Here is a 15,258-nt window from a genome sequence, read left to right on the forward strand (position 1 = left end):
AGGCTGCCAGCATCATGCCCAGCCCCTCACAGGCAGCACCAGGCTGCCAGCATCATGCCCAGCCCCTCACAGGCAGCACCAGGCTGCCAGCATCATGCCCAGCCCCTCACAGGCAGCACCAGGCTGCCAGCATCATGCCCAGCCCCTCACAGGCAGCACCAGGCTGCCAGCATCATGCCCAGCCCCTCACAGGCAGCACCAGGCTGCCAGCATCATGCCCAGCCCCTCACAGGCAGCACCAGGCTGCCAGCATCATGCCCAGCCCCTCACAGGCAGCACCAGGCTGCCAGCATCATGCCCAGCCCCTCACAGGCAGCACCAGGCTGCCAGCATCATGCCCAGCCCCTCACAGGCAGCACCAGGCTGCCAGCATCATGCCCAGCCCCTCACAGGCAGCACCAGGCTGCCAGCATCATGCCCAGCCCCTCACAGGCAGCACCAGGCTGCCAGCATCATGCCCAGCCCCTCACAGGCAGCACCAGGCTGCCAGCATCATGCCCAGCCCCTCACAGGCAGCACCAGGCTGCCAGCATCATGCCCAGCCCCTCACAGGCAGCACCAGGCTGCCAGCATCATGCCCAGCCCCTCACAGGCAGCACCAGGCTGCCAGCATCATGCCCAGCCCCTCACAGGCAGCACCAGGCTGCCAGCATCATGCCCAGCCCCTCACAGGCAGCACCAGGCTGCCAGCATCATGCCCAGCCCCTCACAGGCAGCACCAGGCTGCCAGCATCATGCCCAGCCCCTCACAGGCAGCACCAGGCTGCCAGCATCATGCCCAGCCCCTCACAGGCAGCACCAGGCTGCCAGCATCATGCCCAGCCCCTCACAGGCAGCACCAGGCTGCCAGCATCATGCCCAGCCCCTCACAGGCAGCACCAGGCTGCCAGCATCATGCCCAGCCCCTCACAGGCAGCACCAGGCTGCCAGCATCATGCCCAGCCCCTCACAGGCAGCACCAGGCTGCCAGCATCATGCCCAGCCCCTCACAGGCAGCACCAGGCTGCCAGCATCATGCCCAGCCCCTCACAGGCAGCACCAGGCTGCCAGCATCATGCCCAGCCCCTCACAGGCAGCACCAGGCTGCCAGCATCATGCCCAGCCCCTCACAGGCAGCACCAGGCTGCCAGCATCATGCCCAGCCCCTCACAGGCAGCACCAGGCTGCCAGCATCATGCCCAGCCCCTCACAGGCAGCACCAGGCTGCCAGCATCATGCCCAGCCCCTCACAGGCAGCACCAGGCTGCCAGCATCATGCCCAGCCCCTCACAGGCAGCACCAGGCTGCCAGCATCATGCCCAGCCCCTCACAGGCAGCACCAGGCTGCCAGCATCATGCCCAGCCCCTCACAGGCAGCACCAGGCTGCCAGCATCATGCCCAGCCCCTCACAGGCAGCACCAGGCTGCCAGCATCATGCCCAGCCCCTCACAGGCAGCACCAGGCTGCCAGCATCATGCCCAGCCCCTCACAGGCAGCACCAGGCTGCCAGCATCATGCCCAGCCCCTCACAGGCAGCACCAGGCTGCCAGCATCATGCCCAGCCCCTCACAGGCAGCACCAGGCTGCCAGCATCATGCCCAGCCCCTCACAGGCAGCACCAGGCTGCCAGCATCATGCCCAGCCCCTCACAGGCAGCACCAGGCTGCCAGCATCATGCCCAGCCCCTCACAGGCAGCACCAGGCTGCCAGCATCATGCCCAGCCCCTCACAGGCAGCACCAGGCTGCCAGCATCATGCCCAGCCCCTCACAGGCAGCACCAGGCTGCCAGCATCATGCCCAGCCCCTCACAGGCAGCACCAGGCTGCCAGCATCATGCCCAGCCCCTCACAGGCAGCACCAGGCTGCCAGCATCATGCCCAGCCCCTCACAGGCAGCACCAGGCTGCCAGCATCATGCCCAGCCCCTCACAGGCAGCACCAGGCTGCCAGCATCATGCCCAGCCCCTCACAGGCAGCACCAGGCTGCCAGCATCATGCCCAGCCCCTCACAGGCAGCACCAGGCTGCCAGCATCATGCCCAGCCCCTCACAGGCAGCACCAGGCTGCCAGCATCATGCCCAGCCCCTCACAGGCAGCACCAGGCTGCCAGCATCATGCCCAGCCCCTCACAGGCAGCACCAGGCTGCCAGCATCATGCCCAGCCCCTCACAGGCAGCACCAGGCTGCCAGCATCATGCCCAGCCCCTCACAGGCAGCACCAGGCTGCCAGCATCATGCCCAGCCCCTCACAGGCAGCACCAGGCTGCCAGCATCATGCCCAGCCCCTCACAGGCAGCACCAGGCTGCCAGCATCATGCCCAGCCCCTCACAGGCAGCACCAGGCTGCCAGCATCATGCCCAGCCCCTCACAGGCAGCACCAGGCTGCCAGCATCATGCCCAGCCCCTCACAGGCAGCACCAGGCTGCCAGCATCATGCCCAGCCCCTCACAGGCAGCACCAGGCTGCCAGCATCATGCCCAGCCCCTCACAGGCAGCACCAGGCTGCCAGCATCATGCCCAGCCCCTCACAGGCAGCACCAGGCTGCCAGCATCATGCCCAGCCCCTCACAGGCAGCACCAGGCTGCCAGCATCATGCCCAGCCCCTCACAGGCAGCACCAGGCTGCCAGCATCATGCCCAGCCCCTCACAGGCAGCACCAGGCTGCCAGCATCATGCCCAGCCCCTCACAGGCAGCACCAGGCTGCCAGCATCATGCCCAGCCCCTCACAGGCAGCACCAGGCTGCCAGCATCATGCCCAGCCCCTCACAGGCAGCACCAGGCTGCCAGCATCATGCCCAGCCCCTCACAGGCAGCACCAGGCTGCCAGCATCATGCCCAGCCCCTCACAGGCAGCACCAGGCTGCCAGCATCATGCCCAGCCCCTCACAGGCAGCACCAGGCTGCCAGCATCATGCCCAGCCCCTCACAGGCAGCACCAGGCTGCCAGCATCATGCCCAGCCCCTCACAGGCAGCACCAGGCTGCCAGCATCATGCCCAGCCCCTCACAGGCAGCACCAGGCTGCCAGCATCATGCCCAGCCCCTCACAGGCAGCACCAGGCTGCCAGCATCATGCCCAGCCCCTCACAGGCAGCACCAGGCTGCCAGCATCATGCCCAGCCCCTCACAGGCAGCACCAGGCTGCCAGCATCATGCCCAGCCCCTCACAGGCAGCACCAGGCTGCCAGCATCATGCCCAGCCCCTCACAGGCAGCACCAGGCTGCCAGCATCATGCCCAGCCCCTCACAGGCAGCACCAGGCTGCCAGCATCATGCCCAGCCCCTCACAGGCAGCACCAGGCTGCCAGCATCATGCCCAGCCCCTCACAGGCAGCACCAGGCTGCCAGCATCATGCCCAGCCCCTCACAGGCAGCACCAGGCTGCCAGCATCATGCCCAGCCCCTCACAGGCAGCACCAGGCTGCCAGCATCATGCCCAGCCCCTCACAGGCAGCACCAGGCTGCCAGCATCATGCCCAGCCCCTCACAGGCAGCACCAGGCTGCCAGCATCATGCCCAGCCCCTCACAGGCAGCACCAGGCTGCCAGCATCATGCCCAGCCCCTCACAGGCAGCACCAGGCTGCCAGCATCATGCCCAGCCCCTCACAGGCAGCACCAGGCTGCCAGCATCATGCCCAGCCCCTCACAGGCAGCACCAGGCTGCCAGCATCATGCCCAGCCCCTCACAGGCAGCACCAGGCTGCCAGCATCATGCCCAGCCCCTCACAGGCAGCACCAGGCTGCCAGCATCATGCCCAGCCCCTCACAGGCAGCACCAGGCTGCCAGCATCATGCCCAGCCCCTCACAGGCAGCACCAGGCTGCCAGCATCATGCCCAGCCCCTCACAGGCAGCACCAGGCTGCCAGCATCATGCCCAGCCCCTCACAGGCAGCACCAGGCTGCCAGCATCATGCCCAGCCCCTCACAGGCAGCACCAGGCTGCCAGCATCATGCCCAGCCCCTCACAGGCAGCACCAGGCTGCCAGCATCATGCCCAGCCCCTCACAGGCAGCACCAGGCTGCCAGCATCATGCCCAGCCCCTCACAGGCAGCACCAGGCTGCCAGCATCATGCCCAGCCCCTCACAGGCAGCACCAGGCTGCCAGCATCATGCCCAGCCCCTCACAGGCAGCACCAGGCTGCCAGCATCATGCCCAGCCCCTCACAGGCAGCACCAGGCTGCCAGCATCATGCCCAGCCCCTCACAGGCAGCACCAGGCTGCCAGCATCATGCCCAGCCCCTCACAGGCAGCACCAGGCTGCCAGCATCATGCCCAGCCCCTCACAGGCAGCACCAGGCTGCCAGCATCATGCCCAGCCCCTCACAGGCAGCACCAGGCTGCCAGCATCATGCCCAGCCCCTCACAGGCAGCACCAGGCTGCCAGCATCATGCCCAGCCCCTCACAGGCAGCACCAGGCTGCCAGCATCATGCCCAGCCCCTCACAGGCAGCACCAGGCTGCCAGCATCATGCCCAGCCCCTCACAGGCAGCACCAGGCTGCCAGCATCATGCCCAGCCCCTCACAGGCAGCACCAGGCTGCCAGCATCATGCCCAGCCCCTCACAGGCAGCACCAGGCTGCCAGCATCATGCCCAGCCCCTCACAGGCAGCACCAGGCTGCCAGCATCATGCCCAGCCCCTCACAGGCAGCACCAGGCTGCCAGCATCATGCCCAGCCCCTCACAGGCAGCACCAGGCTGCCAGCATCATGCCCAGCCCCTCACAGGCAGCACCAGGCTGCCAGCATCATGCCCAGCCCCTCACAGGCAGCACCAGGCTGCCAGCATCATGCCCAGCCCCTCACAGGCAGCACCAGGCTGCCAGCATCATGCCCAGCCCCTCACAGGCAGCACCAGGCTGCCAGCATCATGCCCAGCCCCTCACAGGCAGCACCAGGCTGCCAGCATCATGCCCAGCCCCTCACAGGCAGCACCAGGCTGCCAGCATCATGCCCAGCCCCTCACAGGCAGCACCAGGCTGCCAGCATCATGCCCAGCCCCTCACAGGCAGCACCAGGCTGCCAGCATCATGCCCAGCCCCTCACAGGCAGCACCAGGCTGCCAGCATCATGCCCAGCCCCTCACAGGCAGCACCAGGCTGCCAGCATCATGCCCAGCCCCTCACAGGCAGCACCAGGCTGCCAGCATCATGCCCAGCCCCTCACAGGCAGCACCAGGCTGCCAGCATCATGCCCAGCCCCTCACAGGCAGCACCAGGCTGCCAGCATCATGCCCAGCCCCTCACAGGCAGCACCAGGCTGCCAGCATCATGCCCAGCCCCTCACAGGCAGCACCAGGCTGCCAGCATCATGCCCAGCCCCTCACAGGCAGCACCAGGCTGCCAGCATCATGCCCAGCCCCTCACAGGCAGCACCAGGCTGCCAGCATCATGCCCAGCCCCTCACAGGCAGCACCAGGCTGCCAGCATCATGCCCAGCCCCTCACAGGCAGCACCAGGCTGCCAGCATCATGCCCAGCCCCTCACAGGCAGCACCAGGCTGCCAGCATCATGCCCAGCCCCTCACAGGCAGCACCAGGCTGCCAGCATCATGCCCAGCCCCTCACAGGCAGCACCAGGCTGCCAGCATCATGCCCAGCCCCTCACAGGCAGCACCAGGCTGCCAGCATCATGCCCAGCCCCTCACAGGCAGCACCAGGCTGCCAGCATCATGCCCAGCCCCTCACAGGCAGCACCAGGCTGCCAGCATCATGCCCAGCCCCTCACAGGCAGCACCAGGCTGCCAGCATCATGCCCAGCCCCTCACAGGCAGCACCAGGCTGCCAGCATCATGCCCAGCCCCTCACAGGCAGCACCAGGCTGCCAGCATCATGCCCAGCCCCTCACAGGCAGCACCAGGCTGCCAGCATCATGCCCAGCCCCTCACAGGCAGCACCAGGCTGCCAGCATCATGCCCAGCCCCTCACAGGCAGCACCAGGCTGCCAGCATCATGCCCAGCCCCTCACAGGCAGCACCAGGCTGCCAGCATCATGCCCAGCCCCTCACAGGCAGCACCAGGCTGCCAGCATCATGCCCAGCCCCTCACAGGCAGCACCAGGCTGCCAGCATCATGCCCAGCCCCTCACAGGCAGCACCAGGCTGCCAGCATCATGCCCAGCCCCTCACAGGCAGCACCAGGCTGCCAGCATCATGCCCAGCCCCTCACAGGCAGCACCAGGCTGCCAGCATCATGCCCAGCCCCTCACAGGCAGCACCAGGCTGCCAGCATCATGCCCAGCCCCTCACAGGCAGCACCAGGCTGCCAGCATCATGCCCAGCCCCTCACAGGCAGCACCAGGCTGCCAGCATCATGCCCAGCCCCTCACAGGCAGCACCAGGCTGCCAGCATCATGCCCAGCCCCTCACAGGCAGCACCAGGCTGCCAGCATCATGCCCAGCCCCTCACAGGCAGCACCAGGCTGCCAGCATCATGCCCAGCCCCTCACAGGCAGCACCAGGCTGCCAGCATCATGCCCAGCCCCTCACAGGCAGCACCAGGCTGCCAGCATCATGCCCAGCCCCTCACAGGCAGCACCAGGCTGCCAGCATCATGCCCAGCCCCTCACAGGCAGCACCAGGCTGCCAGCATCATGCCCAGCCCCTCACAGGCAGCACCAGGCTGCCAGCATCATGCCCAGCCCCTCACAGGCAGCACCAGGCTGCCAGCATCATGCCCAGCCCCTCACAGGCAGCACCAGGCTGCCAGCATCATGCCCAGCCCCTCACAGGCAGCACCAGGCTGCCAGCATCATGCCCAGCCCCTCACAGGCAGCACCAGGCTGCCAGCATCATGCCCAGCCCCTCACAGGCAGCACCAGGCTGCCAGCATCATGCCCAGCCCCTCACAGGCAGCACCAGGCTGCCAGCATCATGCCCAGCCCCTCACAGGCAGCACCAGGCTGCCAGCATCATGCCCAGCCCCTCACAGGCAGCACCAGGCTGCCAGCATCATGCCCAGCCCCTCACAGGCAGCACCAGGCTGCCAGCATCATGCCCAGCCCCTCACAGGCAGCACCAGGCTGCCAGCATCATGCCCAGCCCCTCACAGGCAGCACCAGGCTGCCAGCATCATGCCCAGCCCCTCACAGGCAGCACCAGGCTGCCAGCATCATGCCCAGCCCCTCACAGGCAGCACCAGGCTGCCAGCATCATGCCCAGCCCCTCACAGGCAGCACCAGGCTGCCAGCATCATGCCCAGCCCCTCACAGGCAGCACCAGGCTGCCAGCATCATGCCCAGCCCCTCACAGGCAGCACCAGGCTGCCAGCATCATGCCCAGCCCCTCACAGGCAGCACCAGGCTGCCAGCATCATGCCCAGCCCCTCACAGGCAGCACCAGGCTGCCAGCATCATGCCCAGCCCCTCACAGGCAGCACCAGGCTGCCAGCATCATGCCCAGCCCCTCACAGGCAGCACCAGGCTGCCAGCATCATGCCCAGCCCCTCACAGGCAGCACCAGGCTGCCAGCATCATGCCCAGCCCCTCACAGGCAGCACCAGGCTGCCAGCATCATGCCCAGCCCCTCACAGGCAGCACCAGGCTGCCAGCATCATGCCCAGCCCCTCACAGGCAGCACCAGGCTGCCAGCATCATGCCCAGCCCCTCACAGGCAGCACCAGGCTGCCAGCATCATGCCCAGCCCCTCACAGGCAGCACCAGGCTGCCAGCATCATGCCCAGCCCCTCACAGGCAGCACCAGGCTGCCAGCATCATGCCCAGCCCCTCACAGGCAGCACCAGGCTGCCAGCATCATGCCCAGCCCCTCACAGGCAGCACCAGGCTGCCAGCATCATGCCCAGCCCCTCACAGGCAGCACCAGGCTGCCAGCATCATGCCCAGCCCCTCACAGGCAGCACCAGGCTGCCAGCATCATGCCCAGCCCCTCACAGGCAGCACCAGGCTGCCAGCATCATGCCCAGCCCCTCACAGGCAGCACCAGGCTGCCAGCATCATGCCCAGCCCCTCACAGGCAGCACCAGGCTGCCAGCATCATGCCCAGCCCCTCACAGGCAGCACCAGGCTGCCAGCATCATGCCCAGCCCCTCACAGGCAGCACCAGGCTGCCAGCATCATGCCCAGCCCCTCACAGGCAGCACCAGGCTGCCAGCATCATGCCCAGCCCCTCACAGGCAGCACCAGGCTGCCAGCATCATGCCCAGCCCCTCACAGGCAGCACCAGGCTGCCAGCATCATGCCCAGCCCCTCACAGGCAGCACCAGGCTGCCAGCATCATGCCCAGCCCCTCACAGGCAGCACCAGGCTGCCAGCATCATGCCCAGCCCCTCACAGGCAGCACCAGGCTGCCAGCATCATGCCCAGCCCCTCACAGGCAGCACCAGGCTGCCAGCATCATGCCCAGCCCCTCACAGGCAGCACCAGGCTGCCAGCATCATGCCCAGCCCCTCACAGGCAGCACCAGGCTGCCAGCATCATGCCCAGCCCCTCACAGGCAGCACCAGGCTGCCAGCATCATGCCCAGCCCCTCACAGGCAGCACCAGGCTGCCAGCATCATGCCCAGCCCCTCACAGGCAGCACCAGGCTGCCAGCATCATGCCCAGCCCCTCACAGGCAGCACCAGGCTGCCAGCATCATGCCCAGCCCCTCACAGGCAGCACCAGGCTGCCAGCATCATGCCCAGCCCCTCACAGGCAGCACCAGGCTGCCAGCATCATGCCCAGCCCCTCACAGGCAGCACCAGGCTGCCAGCATCATGCCCAGCCCCTCACAGGCAGCACCAGGCTGCCAGCATCATGCCCAGCCCCTCACAGGCAGCACCAGGCTGCCAGCATCATGCCCAGCCCCTCACAGGCAGCACCAGGCTGCCAGCATCATGCCCAGCCCCTCACAGGCAGCACCAGGCTGCCAGCATCATGCCCAGCCCCTCACAGGCAGCACCAGGCTGCCAGCATCATGCCCAGCCCCTCACAGGCAGCACCAGGCTGCCAGCATCATGCCCAGCCCCTCACAGGCAGCACCAGGCTGCCAGCATCATGCCCAGCCCCTCACAGGCAGCACCAGGCTGCCAGCATCATGCCCAGCCCCTCACAGGCAGCACCAGGCTGCCAGCATCATGCCCAGCCCCTCACAGGCAGCACCAGGCTGCCAGCATCATGCCCAGCCCCTCACAGGCAGCACCAGGCTGCCAGCATCATGCCCAGCCCCTCACAGGCAGCACCAGGCTGCCAGCATCATGCCCAGCCCCTCACAGGCAGCACCAGGCTGCCAGCATCATGCCCAGCCCCTCACAGGCAGCACCAGGCTGCCAGCATCATGCCCAGCCCCTCACAGGCAGCACCAGGCTGCCAGCATCATGCCCAGCCCCTCACAGGCAGCACCAGGCTGCCAGCATCATGCCCAGCCCCTCACAGGCAGCACCAGGCTGCCAGCATCATGCCCAGCCCCTCACAGGCAGCACCAGGCTGCCAGCATCATGCCCAGCCCCTCACAGGCAGCACCAGGCTGCCAGCATCATGCCCAGCCCCTCACAGGCAGCACCAGGCTGCCAGCATCATGCCCAGCCCCTCACAGGCAGCACCAGGCTGCCAGCATCATGCCCAGCCCCTCACAGGCAGCACCAGGCTGCCAGCATCATGCCCAGCCCCTCACAGGCAGCACCAGGCTGCCAGCATCATGCCCAGCCCCTCACAGGCAGCACCAGGCTGCCAGCATCATGCCCAGCCCCTCACAGGCAGCACCAGGCTGCCAGCATCATGCCCAGCCCCTCACAGGCAGCACCAGGCTGCCAGCATCATGCCCAGCCCCTCACAGGCAGCACCAGGCTGCCAGCATCATGCCCAGCCCCTCACAGGCAGCACCAGGCTGCCAGCATCATGCCCAGCCCCTCACAGGCAGCACCAGGCTGCCAGCATCATGCCCAGCCCCTCACAGGCAGCACCAGGCTGCCAGCATCATGCCCAGCCCCTCACAGGCAGCACCAGGCTGCCAGCATCATGCCCAGCCCCTCACAGGCAGCACCAGGCTGCCAGCATCATGCCCAGCCCCTCACAGGCAGCACCAGGCTGCCAGCATCATGCCCAGCCCCTCACAGGCAGCACCAGGCTGCCAGCATCATGCCCAGCCCCTCACAGGCAGCACCAGGCTGCCAGCATCATGCCCAGCCCCTCACAGGCAGCACCAGGCTGCCAGCATCATGCCCAGCCCCTCACAGGCAGCACCAGGCTGCCAGCATCATGCCCAGCCCCTCACAGGCAGCACCAGGCTGCCAGCATCATGCCCAGCCCCTCACAGGCAGCACCAGGCTGCCAGCATCATGCCCAGCCCCTCACAGGCAGCACCAGGCTGCCAGCATCATGCCCAGCCCCTCACAGGCAGCACCAGGCTGCCAGCATCATGCCCAGCCCCTCACAGGCAGCACCAGGCTGCCAGCATCATGCCCAGCCCCTCACCGGCAGCACCAGGCTGCCAGCATCATGCCCAGCCCCTCACAGGCAGCACCAGGCTGCCAGCATCATGCCCAGCCCCTCACCGGCAGCACCAGGCTGCCAGCATCATGCCCAGCCCCTCACCGGCAGCACCAGGCTGCCAGCATCATGCCCAGCCCCTCACCGGCAGCACCAGGCTGCCAGCATCATGCCCAGCCCCTCACCGGCAGCACCAGGCTGCCAGCATCATGCCCAGCCCCTCACAGGCAGCACCAGGCTGCCAGCATCATGCCCAGCCCCTCACAGGCAGCACCAGGCTGCCAGCATCATGCCCAGCCCCTCACAGGCAGCACCAGGCTGCCAGCATCATGCCCAGCCCCTCACAGGCAGCACCAGGCTGCCAGCATCATGCCCAGCCCCTCACAGGCAGCACCAGGCTGCCAGCATCATGCCCAGCCCCTCACAGGCAGCACCAGGCTGCCAGCATCATGCCCAGCCCCTCACAGGCAGCACCAGGCTGCCAGCATCATGCCCAGCCCCTCACCGGCAGCACCAGGCTGCCAGCATCATGCCCAGCCCCTCACAGCCCAGCCCCTCACAGGCAGCACCAGGCTGCCAGCATCATGCCCAGCCCCTCACCGGCAGCACCAGGCTGCCAGCATCATGCCCAGCCCCTCACCGGCAGCACCAGGCTGCCAGCATCATGCCCAGCCCCTCACCGGCAGCACCAGGCTGCCAGCATCATGCCCAGCCCCTCACCGGCAGCACCAGGCTGCCAGCATCATGCCCAGCCCCTCACCGGCAGCACCAGGCTGCCAGCATCATGCCCAGCCCCTCACCGGCAGCACCAGGCTGCCAGCATCATGCCCAGCCCCTCACCGGCAGCACCAGGCTGCCAGCATCATGCCCAGCCCCTCACCGGCAGCACCAGGCTGCCAGCATCATGCCCAGCCCCTCACCGGCAGCACCAGGCTGCCAGCATCATGCCCAGCCCCTCACCGGCAGCACCAGGCTGCCAGCATCATGCCCAGCCCCTCACCGGCAGCACCAGGCTGCCAGCATCATGCCCAGCCCCTCACCGGCAGCACCAGGCTGCCAGCATCATGCCCAGCCCCTCACCGGCAGCACCAGGCTGCCAGCATCATGCCCAGCCCCTCACCGGCAGCACCAGGCTGCCAGCATCATGCCCAGCCCCTCACCGGCAGCACCAGGCTGCCAGCATCATGCCCAGCCCCTCACCGGCAGCACCAGGCTGCCAGCATCATGCCCAGCCCCTCACCGGCAGCACCAGGCTGCCAGCATCATGCCCAGCCCCTCACCGGCAGCACCAGGCTGCCAGCATCATGCCCAGCCCCTCACCGGCAGCACCAGGCTGCCAGCATCATGCCCAGCCCCTCACCGGCAGCACCAGGCTGCCAGCATCATGCCCAGCCCCTCACCGGCAGCACCAGGCTGCCAGCATCATGCCCAGCCCCTCACCGGCAGCACCAGGCTGCCAGCATCATGCCCAGCCCCTCACCGGCAGCACCAGGCTGCCAGCATCATGCCCAGCCCCTCACCGGCAGCACCAGGCTGCCAGCATCATGCCCAGCCCCTCACCGGCAGCACCAGGCTGCCAGCATCATGCCCAGCCCCTCACCGGCAGCACCAGGCTGCCAGCATCATGCCCAGCCCCTCACCGGCAGCACCAGGCTGCCAGCATCATGCCCAGCCCCTCACCGGCAGCACCAGGCTGCCAGCATCATGCCCAGCCCCTCACCGGCAGCACCAGGCTGCCAGCATCATGCCCAGCCCCTCACCGGCAGCACCAGGCTGCCAGCATCATGCCCAGCCCCTCACCGGCAGCACCAGGCTGCCAGCATCATGCCCAGCCCCTCACCGGCAGCACCAGGCTGCCAGCATCATGCCCAGCCCCTCACCGGCAGCACCAGGCTGCCAGCATCATGCCCAGCCCCTCACCGGCAGCACCAGGCTGCCAGCATCATGCCCAGCCCCTCACCGGCAGCACCAGGCTGCCAGCATCATGCCCAGCCCCTCACCGGCAGCACCAGGCTGCCAGCATCATGCCCAGCCCCTCACCGGCAGCACCAGGCTGCCAGCATCATGCCCAGCCCCTCACCGGCAGCACCAGGCTGCCAGCATCATGCCCAGCCCCTCACCGGCAGCACCAGGCTGCCAGCATCATGCCCAGCCCCTCACCAGCATTCTGTGCCACCATGTGCCTCGGCAGCACAAATTGAGAGACTAGTAATGATACTGAGATGTCATATAGAACAGTCCAGCTGTAAATGCATCTTATAAAGTATACTACACTGTTTAATATATATATTTTTTTCTCTCCATAGGTCGAATGCTGGCAAGAAATATGTCGCCTATGCCAAGCTCTTTTATAACCGTTTTCTTGCTTGACATGTTATTTTTGACTTATGCCTAATTTCTTACAATAAATAAAATGTTATCAATGTTTGACATGTTTTTTGCCTCTTTATTATAGTAGTTGGGTGTAATGTTAATTGAATATAGTTGGGGATATTCAGCATGAGACTATATCTTTTTCAACTGATAATGCATCTTGGAGGCTGCTGCAACATGCATTATTGTTATGAAAATGCACTGGACACATGCAATTCAGCATCCAGGTTTATGCGAGGAAATAAGGGAAACACTCCCCACACACCTGCAGTAGTGACACCTGTCTTTTTGTCTTCACCAACAGTGATGCATGTGTGGGTGTCCCCAGTGTTCCCCACCCAAAAATATGCATCACTGCATGTGATTGGGCAAGCAAACCATGGGACATTCTTGCATGTTGTCAATGTGGGTGTAAACACCCATTGTATGTGGGTGAGAAATGACACCCCAGGAATACCCACACATGTGCCCTTGCCCACTATTAGTGATGAGTGAGCATGCTTGGCACTGCTCGACAATCGAGTAGCACCATTATTTAAGCAACATGCTCGGCTCACCATTGCTGGAAGTGATGTCCCCAGTATTCTCGGTCTACTGTGGATAAGTAAACGGAACACCCCAATCACCACTATGGTAGGGGACAGCTTGGCAATTCCCCCACAAATGGCACTGCATTCCTAGGCTGTGTCCACCAAAAGTAATGACTTGGGGTAGCCCAAGATTTACTCGCCCACTGGAAATTAGTAATGCATGCTGGTGGAGAAAACTGGGGACACCCTGCATGTCATCATTGTGGGCAGGAACAGGCCAGGAAAGCCAAAACACACATCGCTATTGTGATGGTTCTGGAAAAGTTCCCAGGCTTCCCCTGCAGTAACGTGTGCATGGTGGATTTGAGTATCACAGCTTAGATGCAACAATAATACAAATTCAGATGTAATGAAGAATTCTGGTGGTTTATTCAACGCATTTCACGGTCTCCGACCCCTTCATCAGGAAAACACAAAGACAAGGGGCCTTTAGGAGGCAGTGTGGCCTGCCACACAGGCTCAGTAACACAAATTGAGAGACGTCACGGGACGGAAATATGCCATAATGAACTGCTATGATTGTTGCCGATCAGCAACAGAAGATGTGAGTCCTCTCTCTCGCTTTCTGTGCCTCTGCGAGCCCCTCTCTGCCTATATGTGCTTTTCAATGACTATCGGTGCCTTTCTCTGCCTCACTATCATTCTCTGCCTTCATGTGCCTCTCTGCGCCTCACTGTGCCTCATTGCGCCGCTTTGTGCCTCTTTCTGTGCATCCCTGTGCCTCTCTCTCGCTCACTGTGTCTCAGCAATGCAAATTGAGAGACTGGTGAAGTGATTCAAATATGTCACATTGAACAGCCCAGCTTGTTGCTATTCAGCAACAGAAGATGTGAATCTTGTCTATCACATTCTGTGCCTCTGTGTGCCTGTCCCAGCCTATATGTGCTTTTCAATGACTATCGGTGCCTTTCTCTGCCTCTCTATCATTCTCTGCCTTCATGTGCCTCTCTGTGCCTCATTGCGCCGCTCTGTGCCTCCCTGTGCCTCTCTCTCGCTCACTGTGTCTAGGCAATGCAAATTGAGAGACTGGTGAAGTGATTCAAATATGTCACATTGAACAGCCCAGCTTGTTGCTATTCAGCAACAGAGGATGTGAGTCTTCTCTCTATTGCATTCTGTGCCTCAATGTGCCTCACTGTGGCTCTGTGCCCATCCCAGCCTAAATGTGCCTTTCAATGACTCTCCATCTTTATCTGCCTTCATGCGCCTCACTGTGCCTCATTGCGCCACTCTGTGCCTCTTTCTGTGCCTCCCTGAGCCTCTCTCTCGCTCACTGTGTCTAGGCAATGCAAATTGAGAGACTGGTGAAGTGATTCAAATATGTCCCATTGAACAGCCCAGCTTGTTGCTATTCAGCAACAGAAGGTGTGACTCTTTTCTCTATTATGTTCTGTGCCTCTCTGTGTCTCACTGTGCCTCATTTTGCCTCTGTGCATCTGAAAATGTTCAAAAGATGAGAGGCAGCTATTGCGCTCATGTTTGGCACAATCAGCCAGCTATCACTGTTGAAAAATGACATACTGAGGATGAGAGCCGTCTATTGTACTCATTTTTTGCACAATTAGCCGTCTCTCCCTGAACAAAATGACATACTGAGGATGAGAGCCGACTATTGTACTCATTTTTTGCACAATTAGCCGAGTCTCACTGATGAAAATGACATACCGATGATGAGAGCCGTCTATTGTACTCATTTTTTGCACAATTAGCCGAGTCTCACTGATGAAAATGACATGCTGAGGATGAGAGCCGTCTATTGTACTCATTTTTTTGCACAATTAGCCGAGTCTCATTGATGAAAATGACATGCTGAGGATGAGAGCCGACTATTGTACTCATTTTTTGCACAATTAGCCGAGTCTCACTGATGAAAATGACATACAGAGGATG

General features: G+C 63.8%; 1 long non-coding RNA gene across 1 annotated transcript in view; it reads left to right on the forward strand.

The window, feature by feature from the left end:
* Positions 1-12,832, forward strand: part of LOC143818320 (uncharacterized) — a 22,239-nt gene extending 9,407 nt beyond the window's left edge. Inside the window, exon 2 of the long non-coding RNA XR_013224464.1 lies at positions 12,712-12,832. This is a non-coding gene — a long non-coding RNA (uncharacterized LOC143818320). The remainder of the gene's footprint in view (positions 1-12,711) is intronic.
* The last annotated feature ends 2,426 nt before the right edge of the window (positions 12,833-15,258 follow it).

Source organism: Ranitomeya variabilis, chromosome 3, assembly GCF_051348905.1.
Source record: "Ranitomeya variabilis isolate aRanVar5 chromosome 3, aRanVar5.hap1, whole genome shotgun sequence".
NCBI lineage: Eukaryota > Metazoa > Chordata > Amphibia > Anura > Dendrobatidae > Ranitomeya > Ranitomeya variabilis.